The sequence below is a fragment of the Ranitomeya variabilis genome, chromosome 4, assembly GCF_051348905.1.
Source record: "Ranitomeya variabilis isolate aRanVar5 chromosome 4, aRanVar5.hap1, whole genome shotgun sequence".
In the NCBI taxonomy this organism is placed as follows: domain Eukaryota; kingdom Metazoa; phylum Chordata; class Amphibia; order Anura; family Dendrobatidae; genus Ranitomeya; species Ranitomeya variabilis.
The window spans coordinates 255,068,426-255,081,142 of NC_135235.1; the positions used below are offsets into that span (position 1 = coordinate 255,068,426).

Below are 12,717 nucleotides of genomic sequence, written 5' to 3' on the forward strand. Positions count from 1 at the left end.
ATGCTGGACACAGGGGCAGAGATGCTGGACACAGGGGCAGAGATGCTGGACACAGGGGCAGAGATGCTGGACATGGGGGCATGACTGGAGACACTGGGGGCAGAATTGGAGACAGATTGTGCAGGATCATGGGGCAGGATGGATACGATGGAGACAGATGGGGCAGGATGGGGAGATCATATGGGGCAGGATGGATACTCATGAGGGCAGGATGGGAGAACATATGGCTGACGCCAGGAATGAGACACACGGGGGGCCAGGTTGGGGAATATTATTACCATAGGGACTAATTAAGGGATATTATTACTGCAGTGATGTATTTATTTTTTGAGGACACTGTTTTAAATGAGGGGGCGGTCCTGTTACTGTGTAGAGTGACAATATGTCGCCTCTTTTTCTTTATGCGGTGTAATGTAGAAGTTGGGAAAAATTAAGTAATGTGTTCTACAAGCGGAGCTCGAGATAACTGTGTTATTTCCTGCAGAAACGAGTCCTGGCTGGAAGACATGATGGCGGTCTGTGCTGGATGAAAGATGAAGGACTTCACCTAGAGACGTCACTGGTAAGTCAGTGTTACCTATACACTGACACTATACACTGTATACTATATACAGAGCTCCTGTGTATAATTTCACTAGTGATCACTGTATTATCTGTACACAGACACTGCATACTAAGTACAGATCTCCTGTGTATAATGACACTTATGGTGATAGTGTGGTGCTTTTTTTTTTATTACTGATCAGAATTGTAGTATTCAGTAACTATGTGGTGGTAATATGTGGTCTGGTCATGGTGTAGCGGTATTTGTTCTTTGTATGTGATATTATTCGATCACTGTGGTGGTAATATGTCATCTGGTCATGGTGTAGCGGTATTTGTTCTTTTTATGTGATATTATTGGTCATTTTAAAAATTGAAAAATAAATAAAAATATACCTAAATTGTATTGCATATTTTAACAAATATTTAATAGGTTACAGCACAGTAGGGCCTCACCAAAAGAGTCTACCGTGTTATGGTGGCGGCTTACAAAATCTTTTGGCCAAAACAAAAGCTGCCGGCTATATGTGTGACTTGGTGATGGGAACTGCTAGGGTATGTGTCCACGTTAAGTAAACGCTGCGTGTTTGACGCTGCGTGGGGCCACAGCGTCAAACACGCAGCGTCCAGATGTTCCAGCATAGTGAAGGGGATTTTATGAAATCCCGTCTCCACTATGCGTGGTAACACGCACCCTGCGACTCTGGACATGCAGCGCTTCTTTTAAGATCGCAGCATGTCCGTGTTCCTTGCGGCAGCTGCGCCGCCGCAAGCTATAACACAGGGCCCTATGTGTGGGGTGCGATGATCCCGGATGTGTGCAATGAACACATCCGGCATCATCGCGTCACAGTAGGTGCGGGGCTTAGCGCCGAGCGGGTTTGCCGCTCCGACGCAACCGCCGGCCATCCTGAAGGTGGACACGTACCCTCAATGTGTGATTGGTGAGAAGTGGAGTTTTTCCAAGAGAGAGCGGTGGGACTGTGGAGAGTTTGAGGGGTGGAGCGTGGAGGCGGGGCTGGGGTGGAGCCTGGGCGGAGTCTCAAGGGGGCCCCGAAACTTTTGCCAGTATGGGGCCCCGAAATTTCTAGTGGCAGCCCTGCGCAGGACGTCTGCTGCCGGCTATTGAATGCAGGCGATTCCGCATTTGGTCACTGAACCGTGGGGAATCACGGGGCCCAGTACATTGTACGGGTGATATTTATCTTGCAGAGAAGGAGCATCTCCACAAGATAAATAGACATGCTACAGTCTGGAAAGTCGAGCCGCATGTCCGTCTCCACAGGGAAGCCGCGGGTGCCGATGCACGCATAGTGGAGATGGAATATCTTCAAATCCCCCCACTATGCTGTAACATCTGGAAGCTGCGGATGTACACAGCGTCCAACCCGCAGCGTTTACTGGCCGTGGAACCATACCCCAATGTATTGGACGGATGTCATGAAGATAGGGAAAAAAGTATGTGACGCATCCAGTGTAATGACTGACGCGTCGTCCAGAAATTCTGGGAATTAAATGACCGGGGGGAGAGAGAGAGAGAGACTTTTTCCCAGATCTGAAAATCCTTCCAGGCATGCTCAGAGGGGGAAAACGGGATCCGTCACTGGATTCCAGTGTGTGACAGTCAGCGATAGATCCTGCGTCCATAGGCTTCCATTACAGCCGACCACGGGCAGCGCAGGATGTGTCGCTGGCCGATTTTCCGATGTGCAGAAAAAAAAAAAATCCTATGAATGTTTTCTCCGCACAACGGACCGCTATTTTCCGACGGATCCAGTGCACGACGGATGAAAAGGATGGTCATCCGTCACAATCCGTCGCTAATACAAGTCTTTGAGAAAATGCAGGATCCTGCATTCTCAAAAATCGACGGATTGTGATGGAAGCTAAAAAACGCAAGTGTGAAAGTAGCCTGAGGCCACGGTCACACAGTCAGTATTTGGTCAGTATTTGACATCAGTATTTGTAACCTGGAGCTGGTGATAAATACAGGAGTGGTGACTTGTTTCTATTATACTTTTCCTCTGACTGCTCCTCTCCTAACAAACACTGAGGTAAACAAAACACTGAGGTAAAAAAAAAACACTGACCAAACACAGAGGTAAAAAAAAAAAAAAAAACACTGACCAAACACTGAGGTGAAAAAAACCAAACACTGAGGTAAAAAAAACAAAAAAAAACACACCGATTAAACCCTGAGGTAAAAAAAATACAATGAGGTAAAAATACATTGACCACATACTGAGGTAAAAAACTGACCAAACACTGAGGTAGAGGTAAAATACGGGACATACTAAAAAGAATGAAGAAAAGGAATAAATAAAAAGAATGAACATAATAACTTTTAGGTCCAAAGAGATGGAGAGGTGTTATAGATTTCTTATGCATCTTGGATATGAAATGAACACGAAATATATGTAGAATATTAGGAAATCAACATATCCCATATAAACAGGTGTATATTATATTCCCTGAGCCTGATAGGTGGGGAATGACCATGAAATATATGTAGAGAATAAGGGAATGAACACATATCCCATATAAACAGGTGTATATTATATTCCCTGTGCCTGATAGGTGGGGAATGAAGATGAAATATATGTAGATAATAGGGGAATGAACACATATCCCATATAAACAGGTGTATATTATATTCCCTGTGCCTGATAGGTGGGGAATGAAGATTAAATATATGTAGATAATAGGGGAATGAACACATATCCCATATAAACAGGTGTATATTATATTCCCTGTGCCTGATAGGTGGGAATGAAGATGAAATATATATAGATAATAGGAGAATGAACACATATCCCATATAAACAGGTGTATATTATATTCCCTGAGCCTGATAGGTGGGGAATGAACATGAAATATATGTAGAGAATAGGAGAATGAACACATATCCCATATAAACAGGTGTATATTATATTCCCTAACACTGATAGGTGGGGAATGAAGATGAAATATATGTAGAGAATAGGAGAATGATCACATATCCCATATAAACAGGTGCATATTATATTCCCTGAGCGTGATAGGTGGGGAATGAACATGAAATATATGTAGAGAATAGAGGAATGAACACATATCCCATATAAACAGGTGTATATTATATTCCCTATGCATGATAGGTGGGGAATGAACATGAAATATATGTAGAGAATAGAGGAATGAACACATATCCCATATAAACAGGTGTATATTATTTTCCCTGTGCCTGATAGGTGGGGAATGAACATGAAATATATGTAGATAATAGGAGAATGAACACATATCCCATATAAACAGGTGTATATTATATTCCCTGTGCCTGATAGGTGGGGAATGAACATGGAATATATGTAGAGAAGAGAGGAATGAACACATATCCCATATAAACAGGTGTATATTATATTCCCTGAGCCTGATAGGTGGGGAATGAACATGGAATATATGTGGAGAAGAGAGGAATGAATACATATCCCATATAAACAGGTGTATATTATATTCCCTGAGCCTGATAGGTGGGGAATGAACATGAAATATATGTAGAGAATAGAGGAATGAACACATATCCCATATAAACAGGTGTATATTATATTCCCTGAGCCTGATAGGTGGGGAATGAACATGAAATATATGTAGAGAATAGAGGAATGAACACATATCCCATATAAACAGGTGTATATTATATTCCCTGTGCCTGATAGGTGGGGAATGAACATGGAATATATGTAGAGAAGAGAGGAATGAACACATATCCCATATAAACAGGTGTATATTATATTCCCTGAGCCTGATAGGTGGGGAATGAACATGAAATATATGTAGAGAATAGGAGAATGAACACATATCCCATATAAACAGGTGTATATTATATTCCCTAACACTGATAGGTGGGGAATGAAGATGAAATATATGTAGAGAATAGGAGAATGAACACATATCCCATATAAACAGGTGCATATTATATTCCCTGAGCGTGATAGGTGGGGAATGAACATGAAATATATGTAGAGAATAGAGGAATGAACACATATCCCATATAAACAGGTGTATATTATATTCCCTATGCATGATAGGTGGGGAATGACCATGAAATATATGTAGAGAATAAAGGAATGAACACATATCCCATATAAACAGGTGTATATTATTTTCCCTGTGCCTGATAGGTGGGGAATGAACATGAAATATATGTAGAGAATAGGGGAATGAACACATATCCCATATAAACAGGTGTATATTATATTCACTGTGCCTGATAAGTGGGGAATGAACATGGAATATATGTAGAGAAGAGAGGAATGAACACATATCCCATATAAACAGGTGTATATTATATTCCCTATGCATGATAGGTGGGGAATGAACATGAAATATAAGTAGAGAATAGAGGAATGAACACATATCCCATATAAACAGGTGTATATTATTTTCCCTGTGCCTGATAGGTGGGGAATGAACATGAAATATATGTAGAGAATAGAGGAATGAACACATATCCCATATAAACAGGTGTATATTATTTTCCCTGTGCCTGATAGGTGGGGAATGAACATGAAATATATCTAGAGAATAGGGGAATGAACACATATCCCATATAAACAGGTGTATATTATATTCCCTGAGCCTGATAGGTGGGGAATGAACATGAAATATATGTAGAGAATAGAGGAATGAACACATATCCCATATAAACACGTGTATATTATATTCCCTGTGCCTGATAGGTGGGAATGAAGATGAAATATATGTAGATAATAGGGGAATGAACACATATCCCATATAAACAGGTGTATATTATATTCCCTGAGCCTGATAGGTGGGGAATGAACATGAAATATATGTAGAGAATAGAGCAATGAACACATATCCCATATAAACAGGTGTATATTATTTTCCCTGTGCCTGATAGGTGGGGAATGAACATTAAATATATGTAGAGAATAGAGGAATGAACACATATCCCATATAAACAGGTGTATATTATATTCCCTATGCATGATAGGTGGGGAATGAACATGAAATATATGTAGAGAATATAGGAATGAACACATATCCCATATAAACAGGTGTATATTATTTTCCCTGTGCCTGATAGGTAGGGAATGAACATGAAATATATGTAGAGAATAGGGGAATGAACACATATCCCATATAAACAGGTGTATATTATATTCCCTGTGCCTGATAGGTGGGGAATGAACATGAAATATATGTAGATAATAGGAGAATGAACACATATCCCATATAAACAGGTGTATATTATATTCCCTGAGCGTGATAGGTGGGGAATGAACATGAAATATATGTAGAGAATAGAGGAATGAACACATATCCCATATAAACAGGTGTATATTATATTCCCTATGCATGATAGGTGGGGAATGAACATGAAATATATGTAGAGAATAGAGGAATGAACACATATCCCATATAAACAGGTGTATATTATTTTCCCTGTGCCTGATAGGTGGGGAATGAACATGAAATATATGTAGAGAATAGAGGAATGAACACATATCCCATATAAACAGGTGTATATTATTTTCCCTGTGCCTGATAGGTGGGGAATGAACATGAAATATATGTAGAGAATAAGGGAATGAACACATATCCCATATAAACAGGTGTATACTATATTCCCTGAGCCTGATAGGTGGGGAATGAACATGAAATATATCTAGAGAATAGGGGAATGAACACATATCCCATATAAACAGGTGTATATTATTTTCCCTGTGCCTGATAGGTGGGGAATGAACATGAAATATATGTAGAGAATAGGGGAATGAACACATATCCCATATAAACAGGTGTACATTATATTCCCTGAGCCTGATAGGTGGGGAATGAACATGAAATATATGTAGAGAATAGAGGAATGAACACATATCCCATATAAACAGGTGTATATTATATTCCCTATGCATGATAGGTGGGTAATGAACATGAAATATATGTAGAGAATAGGAGAATGAACACATATCCCATATAAACAGGTGCATATTATTTTCCCTGTGCCTGATAGGTGGGGAATGAACATGAAATATATGTAGAGAATAGGGGAATGAACACATATCCCATATAAACAGGTGTATATTATATTCCCTGAGCGTGATAGGTGGGGAATGAACATGAAATATATGTAGAGAATAGAGGAATGAACACATATCCCATATAAACAGGTGTATATTATATTCCCTATGCATGATAGGTGGGGAATGAACATGAAATATATGTAGAGAATAGAGGAATGAACACATATCCCATATAAACAGGTGTATATTATTTTCCCTGTGCCTGATAGGTGGGGAATGAACATGAAATATATGTAGAGAATAGAGGAATGAACACATATCCCATATAAACAGGTGTATATTATTTTCCCTGTGCCTGATAGGTGGGGAATGAACATGAAATATATGTAGAGAATAAGGGAATGAACACATATCCCATATAAACAGGTGTATACTATATTCCCTGAGCCTGATAGGTGGGGAATGAACATGAAATATATCTAGAGAATAGGGGAATGAACACATATCCCATATAAACAGGTGTATATTATTTTCCCTGTGCCTGATAGGTGGGGAATGAACATGAAATATATGTAGAGAATAGGAGAATGAACACATATCCCATATAAACAGGTGCATATTATTTTCCCTGTGCCTGATAGGTGGGGAATGAACATGAAATATATGTAGAGAATAGGGGAATGAACACATATCCCATATAAACAGGTGTATATTATATTCCCTGTGCCTGATAGGTGGGGAATGAACATGAAATATATGTAGATAATAGGAGAATGAACACATATCCCATATAAACAGGTGTATATTATATTCCCTGAGCGTGATAGGTGGGGAATGAACATGAAATATATGTAGAGAATAGAGGAATGAACACATATCCCATATAAACAGGTGTATATTATATTCCCTATGCATGATAGGTGGGGAATGAACATGAAATATATGTAGAGAATAGAGGAATGAACACATATCCCATATAAACAGGTGTATATTATTTTCCCTGTGCCTGATAGGTGGGGAATGAACATGAAATATATGTAGAGAATAGAGGAATGAACACATATCCCATATAAACAGGTGTATATTATTTTCCCTGTGCCTGATAGGTGGGGAATGAACATGAAATATATGTAGAGAATAAGGGAATGAACACATATCCCATATAAACAGGTGTATACTATATTCCCTGAGCCTGATAGGTGGGGAATGAACATGAAATATATCTAGAGAATAGGGGAATGAACACATATCCCATATAAACAGGGGTATATTATTTTCCCTGTGCCTGATAGGTGGGGAATGAACATGAAATATATGTAGAGAATAGGAGAATGAACACATACCCCATATAAACAGGTGCATATTATTTTCCCTGTGCCTGATAGGTGGGGAATGAACATGAAATATATGTAGAGAATAGAGGAATGAACACATATCCCATATAAACAGGTGTATATTATATTCCCTATGCATGATAGGTGGGGAATGAACATGAAATATATGTAGAGAATATAGGAATGAACACATATCCCATATAAACAGGTGTATATTATTTTCCCTGTGCCTGATAGGTGGGGAATGAACATGAAATATATGTAGAGAATAGGGGAATGAACACATATCCCATATAAACAGGTGTATATTATATTCCCTGTGCCTGATAGGTGGGGAATGAACATGAAATATATGTAGATAATAGGAGAATGAACACATATCCCATATAAACAGGTGTATACTATATTCCCTGAGCCTGATAGGTGGGGAATGAACATGAAATATATCTAGAGAATAGGGGAATGAACACATATCCCATATAAACAGGTGTATATTATTTTCCCTGTGCCTGATAGGTGGGTAATGAACATGAAATATATGTAGAGAATAGGAGAATGAACACATATCCCATATAAACAGGTGCATATTATTTTCCCTGTGCCTGATAGGTGGGGAATGAACATGAAATATATGTAGAGAATAGAGGAATGAACACATATCCCATATAAACAGGTGTATATTATATTCCCTATGCATGATAGGTGGGGAATGAACATGAAATATATGTAGAGAATATAGGAATGAACACATATCCCATATAAACAGGTGTATATTATTTTCCCTGTGCCTGATAGGTGGGGAATGAACATGAAATATATGTAGAGAATAGGGGAATGAACACATATCCCATATAAACAGGTGTATATTATATTCCCTGTGCCTGATAGGTGGGGAATGAACATGAAATATATGTAGATAATAGGAGAATGAACACATATCCCATATAAACAGGTGTATATTATATTCCCTGAGCGTGATAGGTGGGGAATGAACATGAAATATATGTAGAGAATAGAGGAATGAACACATATCCCATATAAACAGGTGTATATTATATTCCCTATGCATGATAGGTGGGGAATGAACATGAAATATATGTAGAGAATAGAGGAATGAACACATATCCCATATAAACAGGTGTATATTATTTTCCCTGTGCCTGATAGGTGGGGAATGAACATGAAATATATGTAGAGAATAGAGGAATGAACACATATCCCATATAAACAGGTGTATATTATTTTCCCTGTGCCTGATAGGTGGGGAATGAACATGAAATATATGTAGAGAATAAGGGAATGAACACATATCCCATATAAACAGGTGTATACTATATTCCCTGAGCCTGATAGGTGGGGAATGAACATGAAATATATCTAGAGAATAGGGGAATGAACACATATCCCATATAAACAGGTGTATATTATTTTCCCTGTGCCTGATAGGTGGGGAATGAACATGAAATATATGTAGAGAATAGGGGAATGAACACATATCCCATATAAACAGGTGTACATTATATTCCCTGAGCCTGATAGGTGGGGAATGAACATGAAATATATGTAGAGAATAGAGGAATGAACACATATCCCATATAAACAGGTGTATATTATATTCCCTATGCATGATAGGTGGGTAATGAACATGAAATATATGTAGAGAATAGGAGAATGAACACATATCCCATATAAACAGGTGCATATTATATTCCCTGAGCGTGATAGGTGGGGAATGAACATAAAATATATGTAGAGAATAGGAGAGTGAACTGTGACGGGGTGTACGGCAGAGCAAGAAGGGACAACAGGCCAAGGGATGATTCAACAGATTTATTATCAAGAATGCTGGAACAACACATGCAGGTAGATCTACAGAGTCCACAATTAGTCCAACGGAACTGGTTCGGGGGCACTTACCGATAATCCTTGTGCCAGCTAACAAAACAATAGTGCACACGAGTCCAAGGGATCTCAAAACAATCCCACAAACGACGTGATATGTCCTCAACTCAATTCTCGCCCCGTTCGCTTCCACAGTCCCAGAAGGACATGGGGTCTTGCCTCAGCTAAGAATACCCACTCCTTCTCTTCCAGTCTCCAACACACATCTGATCTCAAAATAAGAATGGACTGTCTGAGCTCCTGGGATCCGCCCCTGAAGGGGGTAGGGGTCACACCTTCTATTCAATGGCTGAGTCCACCAGAAGATTCTATTCTGGTCGGCTCCACTTAGTCTAGGTCGTATGTACATTTGACTAGCCCCCTGCTGAGAGGAAGAATGGCTATTCCTTCACTAGTGTTGACAAAGCTTAATTACATTATAGGTTAGGGCTGCAAGTATTGGGGGAAGGAGACATTGTTACAGGTGACTCCCAGCACAAGAAAATACAATGCATAAATTACAGCTAATAGAAACCAGAGAACAGTTACATACATCAAATGGCATATTATTCAAATGCAGGACAGGGCAAAAGTACATATCATGACATGAACACATATCCCATATATACAGGTGTATATTATATTCCCTGAGCCTGATAGGTGGGGATGGGGAATGAAGATGAAATATATGTAAATAATAGAGGAATGAACACATATCCCATATAAACAGGTGTACATTATATTCCCTGAGCCTGATAGGTGGGGAATGAACATGAAATATATGTAGAGAATAGGAGAATGAACACATATCCCATATAAACAGGTGTATATTATATTCCCTGTGCCATTCACAAGTCCAGGGGTACCATCTGGTAATCCAAATCCAGCAGGGTGGGCAAGACCATATAACATCACGTGGCCAATGATCCCCATTTTTGTTTTTTTTAAAGACCAAGATCATGCTCTTCACCCGAGTGTTCTGAAAAGGAGACTAATGGTGCCACTAAAAAAGTGCACTAATATGAAGTCACTTGAAACCCTCTCCAACAGGAAAAGGGCTCCAAAAACCATTCCCTGACTCTCCAAGCCAGAAGGCCACAGTGAGTGTCAGAGCCAAGTAGCTTCCCCTAGCCAAAACCAAGGGAGACCTAATCTTAATCCGAGCATCTGCTTGAGCTGCCACCTGAGTGAAAACTAGGAGCCATCGACTGTCGACTCCACCACTGAGATAGAAGAGTTAGGGGTCATGGGGGGAACAGAACCTGATAGCCACACAGTACACCCCTAGACCATCAGAGGGAATCCATAAGGGGACTGCATATGAAAAGTACTAGTAACGGACACAAGGGAAAAGTGAAACATGCAAAATAGTGAAAAAAATAACGAATTTTCCAAAGTATGGTAATTTTGGCTGTACCTTGCAAATGGGAATTTAAACATTCCCTGAACCTTGCCAGGAGGTCCGGATTAAGGGTATGTGCAAAACAAGTATTAAGTAAAGGCTTGTGGAAATGTGCCTTAGTTCTTGTGTTTCCAAGGCCAGTAGATTAAAGTACCCCAGTGTCAACACTATTGGACCACTTTGAACCTCAGGCTTTCAAACTTACAAGCCATAATGGCATTGATCGTGGCAGCCAAGCTTTCCACCAAGGATTCTGGGGTAGGGGGAGCACAATGTCATAATCACTGGAATGAAGTTCTAAAGCAGGCATGTACAACATATGGCCTGCAGTCTACATGTGACCTGCAAAGGATGCCGTGCTGCCTGCGGAGGTGTTCTGGATGCCCTGGTCCCTTTTTCCTCTCTTCAAATGTATTCACTATTCACATGTTTTGGACGTGAATACATTTTAACACTGTGGTGCGGAACTGGAGCAAAGGAGCGTAAGTCTGATCTGGCCCCAACTTGCAGAGGCATGATGAGGTCAGCACGCTGCTGACTTTATCACACTGTTGCCGGCACCGACGGGCTGCAGAGGAGTAGAGACATCAAGGGCAACACTAAGCGGTCCATGAAGGATCTGAAGATTAAATGAGTTATCGTTGTGGATAAGGGGGGGGGGATTAATGTTGCTGTGAGAGCACATAATGGGGTGACAATTGTGAAAGGGGGCACAGTTTTGCGAGAGGCAGTGGTGATGGGGGTTACTTTATTCAGAGAGGCAGTATGTTTGTGTGTGGGGGATATTTGGGAGAAGGATGGTGGGAGAATATTTTAGGAAGGGACAGTGCATGCAATATTTTACAGACATGCATTGTGCAGAGGATATTTTGAGTAGGGCAGGGTGAGGGGAAATTTTGGGCATGAAGCACAGTGAGGGACAATTATTTATTCAGGGGCACAGCATGGGAGTTATTTATAATTCATGTCATGGGGCAGTTTAACAATATTTCTATTTTAAGGGCACCATGATGGGAAGTGCTACAAAAGACTGGAAAAGAGGGAAGGCTGCAGAGATGAGCTCTCGGCGTGAAATGTCATCATGGCATCTGTGCTACAAGTAGACAAAAAAGGATAGGGAAAAATTCAATCAAAGAAATGTCAAATATAAGGCACATGTAAGTAAACATTTATTTGTGATCCTGGCTACGTCTCCTCGGTGCTGTGTTTCTTATATGGTCCACTGTCTGATGATGACTGTTACCAACTCCCAATATCTCCTCAACATTGTTAAAGACATACTTGGATTTGTGAAACAATTGTACAAGGGGCTGACCCGACATTGCATTTGATTGGTGTACCAAACTTGGTGATTTATTAGATGTACGGATGGTGGTTATGATGCTGCATTCATGAACTGACGGTGGTTCTTGTGCTGTATTCTTGTACTGACAGTGGTTCTGGGGCTGCATATACAGTAGTGTTCAAAATAATAGCAGTGTCTTAGGTAATCACAAAATCTTTATACTAGTTTTATTTCCATGCATTGGGA

The 12,717-nt window shown here is 39.9% G+C and overlaps 1 protein-coding gene across 3 annotated transcripts in view; it reads right to left on the reverse strand.

Moving 5' to 3' along the window:
* Window positions 1-12,717, reverse strand: part of VSIG10L2 (V-set and immunoglobulin domain containing 10 like 2) — a 221,818-nt gene that overhangs the window by 179,874 nt on the left and 29,227 nt on the right. The gene's annotated exons all lie outside the window — the stretch shown is intronic.